The 13,161-nt window shown below is 35.4% G+C and overlaps 1 long non-coding RNA gene across 1 annotated transcript in view; it reads left to right on the top strand.

Annotated features, from left to right (window-relative positions):
- The first annotated feature begins 2,023 nt into the window (after positions 1-2,023).
- LOC115291048 overlaps positions 2,024-13,161 on the top strand; it is a 16,890-nt gene continuing 5,752 nt past the window's right edge. The window contains exon 1 of the long non-coding RNA XR_003908385.1: positions 2,024-2,166. This is a non-coding gene — a long non-coding RNA (uncharacterized LOC115291048). The remainder of the gene's footprint in view (positions 2,167-13,161) is intronic.

Here is a 13,161-nt window from a genome sequence, read left to right on the forward strand (position 1 = left end):
CTGAAGAAGGCTCCAGGCTCTGAGCCGTCAGCACAGAGACTGATGTGGGGCTTGAACTCACGGGCTGCAAGATCATCACCTTAGCTAACATCAGAAACTCAACGGACTGAGTCACCCAGGCACCCCTACGCTATTAGCTTTTGTGACCATGAGGCAGATTTTAATATCTAAGAGTGCACATCATCAGGAAATAGAGTTGCAATATCAGGTCTGCTAAAGACGTCTTCACAGAGTTAAACAATTAATTTTAGGACAGGAAGTCAAGTTTGTGCTCATTTCCTCATCATGTGTGTCCTAAGATAGAGGCCACCTTGGCGCTGTCATTTTCTTTCTTCCAGCCTCTTAACTATATTTGTCTTTCTGTTGTGGAGGTTCTCTCTCCCGTTGTCCCTCTTTATACAGTGTGTGTTCTTGAGAAAACATTTTACTCTTCTTTTCCTGGAATAACCTTGCCTTTCTACCTTCCCTGGATGGCTGCCACTTACTAAATTAACAGGTTATATAATTTTACCCATCTTTTGTACTGGAAATTACATTACTGAAAGTTAGCTTACTTCATACCTTCTATGTTCACCACAGTCATTTTTTTCCTAATATATCCAGATGCTTTCAAAATAAACTTCAAGCAAATAGATAGACATAGCTACTGAAGAACAGGGATTATCCTAGGACATTTACTCATATAGTCTTAAATCCCTTTAAATTGACATCATAAAATAATTTTATAGGCTTTTCCTCAAAGAGTCTAAATTTTAAGGAATATATAAGGATCTTTATCTCAGGTCCATTTGATCCCAGTCTCCAAGTCTCTTTAAGTAAACTTTAGATCCTTACTCTCATTTACATAACTGAGAGTCACAGACTTTGTGCAACTGTCCATTTTCTATTCTAGCAGATGACTTCTGCAGAGGAATTAGGAATATTTGCAAATCTCTAGTTACATTTGTTTGGACACTTTCAGTTGGATGTAAAATTTTTCCAATACATGTAGGAATTCTGTGTCTGAAAAGAGCCACCCAACCTTTGCTCTACCTCAGAGTATAACAGAGCATGACTGATAGAATTGCAATTTAGAAAACTACTAGAAGAATAAAAACCTAGGAGGCAACAGACATATTTAATATCTCTGGAACCTTGTATTTTAATAGACACTATTAAGGATCATCAAAGATGCACTGGGTTTTATAGTTAAACAGTATCACAATTGTATTACTCATCTGTATTACTATCTTTTTCACTGTGTTGTAGACTCCTGTGTAAACAATTACTTTTGTGTCTTTAGTGTCTAACATAAAAACTCACGTATAGTAGCTGACAAATAATGTTTGTGTGAAGTGCAGGAGTGAGTAAATGAACGATGAACAGCCTATCTTTGGGATATAGTTCATTTGCTTAAAGAGTCCTGATTTTCAATGGCAGCCCTTTCTACTTAGTGTTCAAACTCCAAGCCAAGCATTGTTCATCCTCCCCTGAGAATCTTTAGATCAAAAGCCTGCAAACTTTTCCTACCGCTTTCTTCATATTCCCTTCTAAATTAAAACAGCTTCTAATAGAAGCTTTCAAATTTGTCTATAGCACTCGCTAAATGTTTTTTATTTATTTTTTGAGACACAGAGACAGTGCAAGCAGGGGAGGGTCATAGAGAGAGAGAGACACAGAATCCGAAGCAGACTCCAGGTTCTGAGCTAGTGGTCAGCACAGAGCCCGACATGGGGCTTGAACTCACCAACCGTGAGATCATGACCTGAGCCTAAGCCAGCCGCTTAACCGACTGAGCCACCCAGGCGCCCCTTGCTATGACATTTTTAAAAGCTAGGAGATTCTTTATAACCACATATTTTGACATCAAGTATAATGTTAGTGGCACGTGTTCACACAATATTTGATGAAATGGTAAGTTTGAATGGAAGGGTACGTCTCCACTAACAAGAGCAAAGCTTAAGCGCCTGTGTCAGAAGCTGGAATTCTGGAAGTATTTATGTGGAATCTTTCAACAATCGTCACCTTGGGGGAACTTCGTTGTCCTGGGATCTTATTTCTCTTCCCCAGACCTTCATATATAAATGAAATATAGTTATCACAAGATTAAAAGTGGAGATATTTGAACTTTCAATGAAGCTGTTTGATAAAGAAGAGAACAATGATTTTACATTCAGAATTCTGATGGTAAGGAGGCTCAAGTATTATGCAGGTAGCTTATGTTATTATGTAACATCTGGTGTTGTATTCTTGATGGAAATTATGCTCCAAAGTAGACAGTGGAACAAAAGATGAGGTAATGTTTTAGAGTTCTCCTTATACATCTGAAAAGAAACCCAGGAAAAAGTGTAACAGTGGATACTTCTGGGAAGATTAACTGGGTGAGTGAGGGCAAAGGGAAGAAGAGGGAAGAAGGAGCACTGATTTATCACCTGTTACATATTTACATGTTAAACTCTGTTACATAATTAAACACATAAACTGTATGAAACTTTATCACAAATTAACAATAAAGTGACATATACGTAAATGTCGTTAAAAAGGCTGATATTCAATCAACATTTCCTGTATGCCTTGTGTCATTAAGGTATTATCTTGTGTTCTTTTTTAAAAATATGTATTTGTTTTTGAGAGAGAGAGAGAGAGAGACAGAGCATGAGTATGAGAGGGGCAGGGAGTGGGAGACACAGAATCCAAAGCAGGCTCCAGGCTCTGAAATGTCAGCACAGAGCCAAGTGTGCCACTCAAACTCACAAACTGCGAGATCATGATCTGAGCCAAAGTCAGATGCTTAACTGACAGAGCCATCCAGCTGCCCCTATCTTGTGTTCCTTTAAAAGCTTTATTATTTCACTTTTTCAATATAGACCTCCAATTTATTTAGAGTTTATTATTATGTATTGTATAAGCCAAAATTGAGGATATTTTCTCATTTCATACTGATACCCAGAATCTATTGACTTATTTAGTTATCCAGCATTATTTACTGAAAATGTCATGCTCTCCCTTTTGCACTGAAGTGGTGCCATCACTTTATATCAGATAATCTGCATACATGTGAGATTGTGAGAAAAGGACTCCTTTGCTGAAGTCTGTTTAATTTTTCTCTTTGCCCTTTTCCCTTTTTAAGTTTTTATTTAAATTCTAGTTAATTAACATATAGTGTAATATTGGTTTCGAGAGAAGAATTTGTTGATTCACCACTTATATATAACACTCAGTGCTCATCACATGAGTCTCCTTAATACCCATCACCTATGTGGCCTATGACCCTCCCACCTCCCCTCCAAAAACCCTCACTTTATTCTCTATTGTTAAGAGTCTCTATGGTTTACCTCCTTCATTCCTTCTTTCTTGCCCCTTCCCCTAGAGTTTGTGTGTTTTGTATCTTAAATTCCACAGGAGTGAAATCATATACTTGTCTTTTCATGACTGATTTGTTTAGCATAATACACTCAAACTCCATCTATCCACCATCCATGTTGTTGTTAATAACATGAGTTCATTCTTTTTGATGGCTGAGTAAATATTTCATTGTACGGATGTACCACTTCGTTATCCATTCACCTATCATTGGAAATTTTGATTCTTTCCATAATTTGGCTAGTTGATGAGCTGCTATATATACATTTGAAGGGGATATGTGTACTTTGAAATCAGTGTTTTTGTATTCTTTACATAAATACCTAGTTGTGCAATTGCTGGGTCATGGGTAATTCTTTTTTTTTCCTTAACTTTTTGAGAAACCTCCATACTGTTTTCCAGAATGGCTGCATAGTTTGCACTCACACCAACAGTGTAAGAAGGTTTCCCTTTCTCCACATCCTTGCCAACATCTGTTGTTTCCTGAGTTGTTAATTTTAGTCATTCTGACAGGTGTGAGGTGGTATTTCGTTATTGTTTTGATTTGCATTTCCCTCATGATGAGTGATGCTGAGAATTTTTTCATGTGCCTTTTGGCCATCTGCTTGTCTTCTTTGGAAAAATGTGTGTCCATGTCTTCTGTACATTTCTTAACTGGATTATTTATGTTTTGGGTGCTGACTTTAGTAAGTTCTTTATAGATTTCCCTTTTGCTTTAATCACTACAGACTCATTCTAAGTCTTGGTATTTCATAAAGCAAATCCTTCAACTTTACGGTGTGTGTGTTTGTGTGTGTGTGTGTGTGTGTGTGTGTGTGTGTGTCCAGAATGTAGATAAAAATATATAAAGAGTCCATAAAGGTAAATAACTAAAGACAGGAAACAAATTTTTAAGATAGACAAAAACCAGTATGGATGCATCTCCCCAAAAAAGATATCAAAATGACTAATAAACACATAACTGCAAATTTTCATCAGGAAATGCAATTTAAAGTCTTACACAGCAACTGTGACTGAAATATAAAAAAAAGAGAACAATACAAACTATCTGGGAGCATATGAAATAACTGGGCTTCTGCATACTGCTAGCAGGAGGGTAAATTGGAGCAAAAATTATGGAAAATTGATTCTCTGAAATTGCAGGTATGTGTAGTCAGAGCCTAAAAGTCAGTAATTCCGCTCCTGCATACATATGAAATGGAAACGCGTACATATGCGTACCAAGAAATATGCATTATAATTTTAAAAGAAACATTAATAGTAATAGCCCCAAACTAGAATGACCATAATAATTAACAGTTGATTGGAAAATAAATCAATATAAGAGTACTAAACAGCATGACAGTCCAATAGCAAACACTGACCACTGGTGGGCCCCGGTCACTTGAAATATAAGCTAATTAGATTTGATGCATGCTGTCAGTGGAAAACACAAGTGACTCTTTAAGATTTAGTGACATAATACATGTAAAATGTCCCATTCATACTTTCATATTAGTTACATGCTAAAATAATAACTCAGATATATTGCAGTAAATACGATACTTTTGTCAATTTAACTTTATTTGTGCCTTTTTGATATAACTACTGAGACATTTAAAAGTACATAGTATGTGGCTCATATCATTTACTGTTGGTCAAAACTGCTATACAAATATGAAAAAAATAAAACAGAACAAATCTACTATTCCTTAACAACATAGATGACTCTCAGTGCATAAGACTGAGCCATAAGATTTTCACAGCATATGAGTAACATACCTATGCCTTTATTGTAATAAAGTTTAAAACCAAGGATACGGGGGGCACCTGGGTGACTAGTTGGTTTAGTGTCCAGCTTCGGCTCAGGTTCGAGCCCCACATCGGGCTCTGTGCTGACAGCTAGTTCAGAGCCTGAACCCTGTCTTCAGATTCTGTGTCTCCTTCTCTCTCTGACCCCACCCTGCTTGTGCCTATCTCTCTCTGTCTCTCAAAAATAAATAAAATATTAAAACAACAACAACAACAATACCGATCTATGGTGATTTCCTTGGCTGGGGGATATGTGAGACCCTGAAGTCGTAGTTAAAGTCAGTATTTTCAAGAGTGTGAGCTATATGGGCGCATTTACTTTATAAAATTTCATTGAGCTAAGATTTATGCATTTTAATTTATGTATGCTATACTTTAAGATAAATGTTTTCAAAAATATTAATATTAATATTGATATTTATATCATTCATATCTTCCTTCTCAAATGCACTCTGTTCGCCTGAGGTGCTCTCCAGGTCTCTGAAGTAACACTGTTACTGACAGCACATTTTAACAGCTTTGCTGGTATCACTGCTTTCAAATGTCACAAAACCATATTTTAGATGAAGAGACACAGAGGTTTGGGAAGGTGAAGGGGACTGTTCAGGACGCCACAACTGCTTTGTATGCTAATTGAGTCTTGGAACAAATCTAATGTACTCAAAAGCTTGGGGTTTTCTCCCTTCCTCGTTCAAAAACGTAATCAGGTCTTCTTAGCAAAATTTTCCTGATGGTCTTTCATTATCTTAGAGCCAGAATAATGCTGATATCAAACTGCAGCACATATTAAAGATGCACCGTTTTATAATTTCCTGTATTACAATCATATGAAAGTCTTCAGCCCAGAAAAAGGTATACCATATTTCAGATGGGGTCAGTGAAAGACAGGATTTTTCTGCAGGTAGTTCTATTATGTGAGATGATCTTCTTAATCTAGATGGAAAAAAAAACCTGCTGGCTCTGCTGACAAATAACAAATTTTACATTTTCTATGAAAATTGTCTTTATGCAAGCACATTTTTCTGATGTACAAAGTGTATTTTTGTAATAGTTTCTTTTATAACTTACCATATCTAATTTGTCTGATGTCATGCCCTCAATTTGCAGAAATATAAACAGGTTTATTCGGTAGAAACTTGGTTATATGTGGATAGTAGCTGAAATATATTATATTTAGCTCTGATATTATTTTTTTTATTTTAAAAATTGCCCTAAAATGTTCAAGGTGGAAAAGTCTGCAAAACTTTGCAATTTTTAAAGATCAAATGTGTGCCATCTGCTGATACTTTTCCCTTATATTTCTGAAATTTATTACTTTAATTCCCTTCATATCACTTTTAGCATCATGTTATTAATTTATTTTTACTTGTTTAATTTTTATTTTACTATAACATTACATGTCTATACATATATACATACATGAATATGTGTATAAATGTATATGTACACATATATATATTCATCTATGTATTTTTTTAGGGAAAAACAATAATTTATTCACTTAAAGTTTGTTTCTCTCTGGAATCTTCTGGTATTCCTCAACCCAAACATAACCATATTTGTTCCCTTGGGGTAAAACCTAATCCTGATTTTTGTGATCACTCTTTCCTTCCTTTCCTTTTCAATCTCAGTGTTTATTCCTAAATACTATTGTCTAGGCAATATGTCTAATGATTGGGAAACAAATGATTTTTCACACAAAATATTTCCAGTTCTTTTTTTTTTTCATGAAAGAGCCCTGTATAATATTTGGCCCATTGTTGAGTGACATTGCACAGTGAAATTCATTCCATTCATGTGCATTTACTCACGTTAAACAACATTTCTCAATGTTACATTAATATAAATTGAAATTGGGAGTAGACTCGATGTTGAATCCTGTCTTACACAAGTAATATATGATAGCCATCTGGAGCTAAACTATTGAGAATTAAGACACATTTACCTTTCTAGGTGGTATACATTTACATTGTTTTTAAGTTTTGATAGTCTATAATTATGTATAGAATAATTTATATATTTATTCTATGATCAATGGCTTGCAATAATAACCAAAATAATACTTTAAGCCAAAGTAATGTTTTTAGTACTTAAAACCTTATTGGGACAAGAATAAAAAATAAAAATTTACTTTGTATACATATCTAGTAGCAAAGAAATATTATAGAACTAGTATCAAAAATAATTATAGGGGTGCCTGGGGGGCTCAGTCAGTTAAGTGTCCGACACTTTAAAAAAAATTGTTTTAATGCTTAATTTTGAGAGAGAGAGAGAGAGAGAGACAAACCACAAACAGGGAAGGGGAAGAGAGTGATGGAAATACGAATCCAAAGCAGGGTCCAGGCTCCATGCTCTCAGCACAGAGCATGATGCAGGGACTGAACTCATGAACTGGAAGATCAAGACCTGTGTTAAGTCAGACACTTAACCAACTGAACAACCCAGGGTCCCCAAGCTTCTGACTCTTGATTTTGGCTTAGGTCATGATCTCACAGTTCATGAGATCGAGCCCCCATTGGGCTCTGCGCTGATGGTATGAGGCCTGCTTGGGATTCTCTCTCTCTCCTCTTTGCCTCTCCCTGCTCTCTCTTTCTCTCAAAATAAAGAAATAAAACTTAAACAATAATCACAAGTATGAAATATCTTACATTGATATGAAATTCTCTAAAAGAAATAGGATGGAAATGTGATTTCAGGAAGAAAGAAAAATAAATGTAAAATATCCAACTTTAAAGAAGATTTTTTTAATGTTTTTTATTTATTTTTGAGAGACAGACAGAGACAGTGCAAGCAGGGGAGGGTCAGAGAGAGAGGGAGATACAGAATCCAAAGCAGGCTCCAGGCTCTGAGCTGTCAGCACAGAGCCCGACACAGGGCTCGAACCCACAAACCGCGAGATCATGACCTGAGCCGAAGTCAGACGCTTAACTGACTGAGCCACCCAGGCGCCCCTAAAGAAGATTTTTTTAATGTAATTTAAAATTGATTGGTGGTATTTCAATATACCTTGCCATTTTTATTTTTTTTCCTTGAGGAATGGAATGAACATTTTATTTTCTAAAGTCACTATTTACAATGTACTAAAAATGTTACTATTTATTTGTAACATTTTAAAAAGAGAGCATTTCATTTTAGATATCACCTTAAAATATGCATATAAGTTTTCAAAAAAATTAAGGGCAGATACGTGAGCACAAAATCTTTAAACTTTAATCCTATGAATCGGATTCTTAAACTATCCTATCTTTAGTCTGCTATGACTTTTAATGTTAAATTTGCATTTTCAAATTTCAGAAAGTTTTTTCCTTACCTTAAGTTTAACTCCTTGAATTGGTTCTAAACTTGGTTAAGAATTAAAGTCAGCTTCTTTGGTTCATTTCTAGTGATAAAGGAAAGACCTTTTCTGGACATTTACCTTCACCTTCTTCTTTCAGGTTTCCCTAGTTTTCTGAAGTGAGTTGTAAATTTTCATATCTCCTCATAATTTTTGCACACTGTGCTTCTCAAGTAATTAAGAGGTCTTGTACAATGGAAAAGCAAGTGAAGATGTCACCAATGTCACCTTATTGGGGACGGACGAGGCAAACAGAATCTGATTCTGTGTTGAAATTCTGGAAAGAAACTCCCTTCCGTTCTCCAGCCTCTCCCCCATTCCCAGCTTCCCAGTCACTATCTCCTAAGCAGCCAATGCTGTCATAAGGGAACGTTCTCTATCAACTGTGTAGACAGGGAAGAACGTCGTACAGTTGGCCCAGCCTGCTTTTATTTACCCCAGGGGCAACACAATTTATCAGTTGCCTGTGGCTTTGTCACCCCAAAGTCCCTTATTAAGCAAAATTTCAGGCCACTGTCTGTTGATCATGCTGAATAACGATAACATCTCAGGTTTTGTTCCAGGCATCAACTAGTACAAACCAGCACGGTATGATGGAGGTCTGGAATCCCACATGGCATTATGAAGAAAACATAATGTACCCGTAATCTATTATGAGATCCCTATGCAACATATTGTCATTGATTTACCAGTCGGGGCCTGATTGTTGTATTACTTCGGATACTGAGTTAGTCTTGAGAAAAAATCATGGGCATATGCTCAAGTCTCTGTCAAATGTCTTATGTTAAGTCTACCAAAACAAAAAAATATATATAGAATGTTTTTTAATTCATTTTATGAAAGTAATCAAAAATTATTTCCCAAATTTTAAAAAGGTCATATAAAAGTTAAAACTACAGGCAAATTTAACTATGCTTTGAGACAGAAAAATTCTCATTAAAGAATAACAAAATTAATTTCAGAAAAGTACTTAAAAAGTAAGAATATTGAAGTAACACAAAGATCTGCTGTGTTATAGGAATTATACAAACCGGAGTTTTTCTTCCCAGTAGCAAGTTTATGAACAATTATGAGGTTACAAGTAAATAAGATGCAAAGAGAGAACATTCCACGGACTTTACAACTCACTCCTTCCTACAGCTGGCACATGATATCTGGCCCAAAGAAAATGAGGTGTTTAATAGGGATGGTAGATCACCTCACCCAGCAGGGATCTTTAAGATATTCAATGTATTTTTTTGCTGTTATTTACACAGGATAGTTATTTACTTATGTAGCATACTTAAAGGAGCCATGTCTCACAATATCAAATATTATAGGTTTATTTATTATAAACAATCCTAAAGTAAAAAAAGTATTGCTCAAAAGCATTCCATAGAAAAGAATATTCATCTAGCAAGCTTCATTGGTATATTTGTGCAGAGATTCAATTCTCATTTTTGTAAGACTATCAGACTGAGACACTTCTTTTTTTTCTTTTTTCTTTCCCAGGAGCACCAAGCCCATAGTAATTGGGAGAGAAATGGATTACAACCCAGCTACTTTAATTCCTTAATTTCCAGTTGACCCTATGACATTAGCAAATACCATACTGCCCATATTCACTTTCAATATTTAATTTTCATTTTCTGCAATACTTTACTCTAAAAATTAGCCTACTAATACCCCATTGGCCACCAAAGTATGTGGTGCCCATTGGAGGAAGGAAAATTCCCTCTACAAAGAATTTGGGCATCATCAGATCCTTTTCCAAATCTATATTCTTTTACCAGTTCAATTTCTTTTTTTTTTCTCTAGTCTTAATGAATCAACTTCCCCAAACTATTTTCTCGTACTGGAATACTATTGCTTACAATAAGTGAATTTACAATTTGTTCACCATATGAATATAAAATACTATTTGACATTGCTTACCTCAATCAGATTACTATAAAATCTTCAAAGAAATGACTTTTTCTTTGTTTTATGTTCCACAGGACCCTACTTACTTTTTAATTTTTTTTTTGTATAATTTATTGTCCAGTTAGCTAACAGACAATGTATATGGTATGCTCTTGGCTTTGGGAGTATACGTCCATGATTCATCATTTACATAAAGCACCTAGTGCTCATTCCATCAAGTGCCCTCCTCAATGCTCATCAGCCATTTTACCCACCCCCTGCTACCTCACTCCCTTCCACCTTCAGTTTGCTTTCTGTATTTAAAAGTTTCTTATGGTTTGACTCTCTCTCTGTTTGTATCTATCTATCTATCTATCTATCTATCTATCTATCTATCTATCATCTATCTATCTACCTATCTATATTTCCCTTCCCCCATGGTCTTCTGTTAAGTTTCTCAACTTTCATGTGAGTGAAAACATATGATATCTGTCTTTCTCTGGCTGTTCTATTTCACTAAGTATAATACCCTCCAGCTCCATCCACATTGTTGCAAATGGCAAGGTTTTTTCCTTTTTATTGCTACTATCCCACTGTGTGTGTGTGTGTGTGTGTGTGTGTGTGTGTGTGTGTGTGTGTGTACCACACATTTATCGATCCATCAGTTGATGGACATTTGGGCTCTTTCCATAATTTGATAGTTTCCAATTTGTTGATAGTTACAAACATTGGGGAGCCATGAATCAACACTCCTGTATCCTTTGGGTAAGTCGCTAGTAGTGCTATTGTTGGACCATAGAGTAATTCAATCTTTAATTTCTTTGAGTACCTCCACACTGATTTCCAGAAGGACTGCACCAGTTTTCACACCCACCAACAATGCAACAGGATTTCCTTTCTCTACCTCCTCAAAAACATCTGTTATTTCCTGAAATGTTAATTTTAGCCACGCTGACCTGTGTGAGGTGGTATCTCAATGTAGTTTTGATTTGTATTTCCCTGATGATGAATGATGTTGAGCATCTTTTCATGTTTCTGCTAGACATTTGGATGTCTTCTTTGGAAAAATGTCTATTCATGTCTTCTGCCCTTTTCTTCACTGGATTATTTGTTTATGGGCTGTTGAGTTTGGAAATTTCTTTATATATTTTGTATGCTAACCTTTTATCCAATATGTCATTTGCAAATATCGTCTCCCATTCCTTTGGCTGCCTTTTAGTTTTATTGATTATTTCCTTTGGTGTGAAGAAGCTTTTTATCTTGATGAGATCCCAATAGTTAATTTTTTCTTTTAATTCCCTTGCCTCTGGAGATGTGTCAAGTAAGGTTTGCTGCAGCTGAGGTCTAAAAGATTGTTCTCTGTCTTCTCCTCTAGGATTTTGATGGTTTCCTGTCTCACATTTCAACCATTTTGAATTTATTTTTGTGTATGATGTAAGAAAGTGGTCTAGTTTCATTCTTCTGCATGTTGCTGTCCAGTCCTCCCAGCAAGTTTTGCTAAGGAGACTGTCTTGTTTCCATTGGATGCTTTTTCCTGCTTTGTCAATGATCGGTTGGCCATACATTTGTTGGTACAATTCTGGATTCTGTATTCTATTCTGTTGGTCTATGAGTCTATTTTTGTGCCAATACCATACTGCCTTGATGAGTACAGGCCAAAGTTTGGGATTATGATGCTTCCAGCTTTGGTTTTCTTTTTAAACATTACTTTGGCTATTTGGAGTCCTTTGTGATTCCATACAAAATTTGGGATTGTTTGTTGTAGCTCCGAGAAGAATGTTGGTGCTATTTTGACTGTGCAGATTGCTTTGGATAGAATAGACATTTTTAAATTTGTTCTTCCAATTCATGGGCATGGAATGTTTTTCCATTTTTTTGTGTGTTTTCTTCAATTTCTTTCATAAGCTTTCTGTGGATTTCAGTATACAGATCTTTTAAATCTTTGATTAGGTTTATTCCTAAGTATTGTATGGTTTTTGGTGAAACTGTAAATGGTATCAATTACCTGATATCCCTTTAGTTTATTCCTAAGTATTGTATGGTTTTTGGTGAAACTGTAAATGGTATCAATTACCTGATATCCCTTTATTTTGCTTCAGTATTGGTGTATAGAAATACCACTGATTTCTGTAGATTGATTTTCTATCCTGCAACTTTGCTGAATTCATGTATCTGTTCTAGCAGTTTTTATGTGGGGGCTTTCTGGTTTTCCATGTATATTATCATGTCATCTGCAAAAAGGGAAAGTTTGACATTTCTTTGTTGATTTGGATGCCTTTTATTTCATTTTGTTGTTTGCTCGTGCTACAACTTCCAACACTATGTTAAATGATAGTGGTGAGAATGGATATTCTTTTCATGTTTCTGATTTCAGGGGGAAAGTTCTCAGCTTTTACACACTGAGAATTATATTAAATGTGGGTCTTTCATACATGGCTTTTATGATGTTAAGGTAAGTTCCTTCTATCCCAACTTTTTTTAACAGGTTTTATTTTAAAAAAGATTCTGTATTTGTCAATTTTTTTCCTATGTCTATTGAAAGGGTCATATGGTTCTTATCCTTTCTTCTGTTGATGTGAAGAATCACATTGACTGATTCGAGAATAATGAATGAACCTTGCAGCAGGATAATTATTTTAATATACTGCTGAATCCAATTTTGAGTATCCTGTTAAGAATGTTCGCATCCTTGTTCCTAAGCAGTATTGGCCTAGAATTCTCTTTTTCAGTGGGGTCTTTTTCTGGTTTTATGTCAAGGTAATGGTGACTTCGTAGAATGTGTCTGGAAGCTTTTCTTCTGTTTCTATTTTTTT

Source organism: Suricata suricatta, chromosome 5 (assembly GCF_006229205.1).
Source record: "Suricata suricatta isolate VVHF042 chromosome 5, meerkat_22Aug2017_6uvM2_HiC, whole genome shotgun sequence".
NCBI lineage: Eukaryota > Metazoa > Chordata > Mammalia > Carnivora > Herpestidae > Suricata > Suricata suricatta.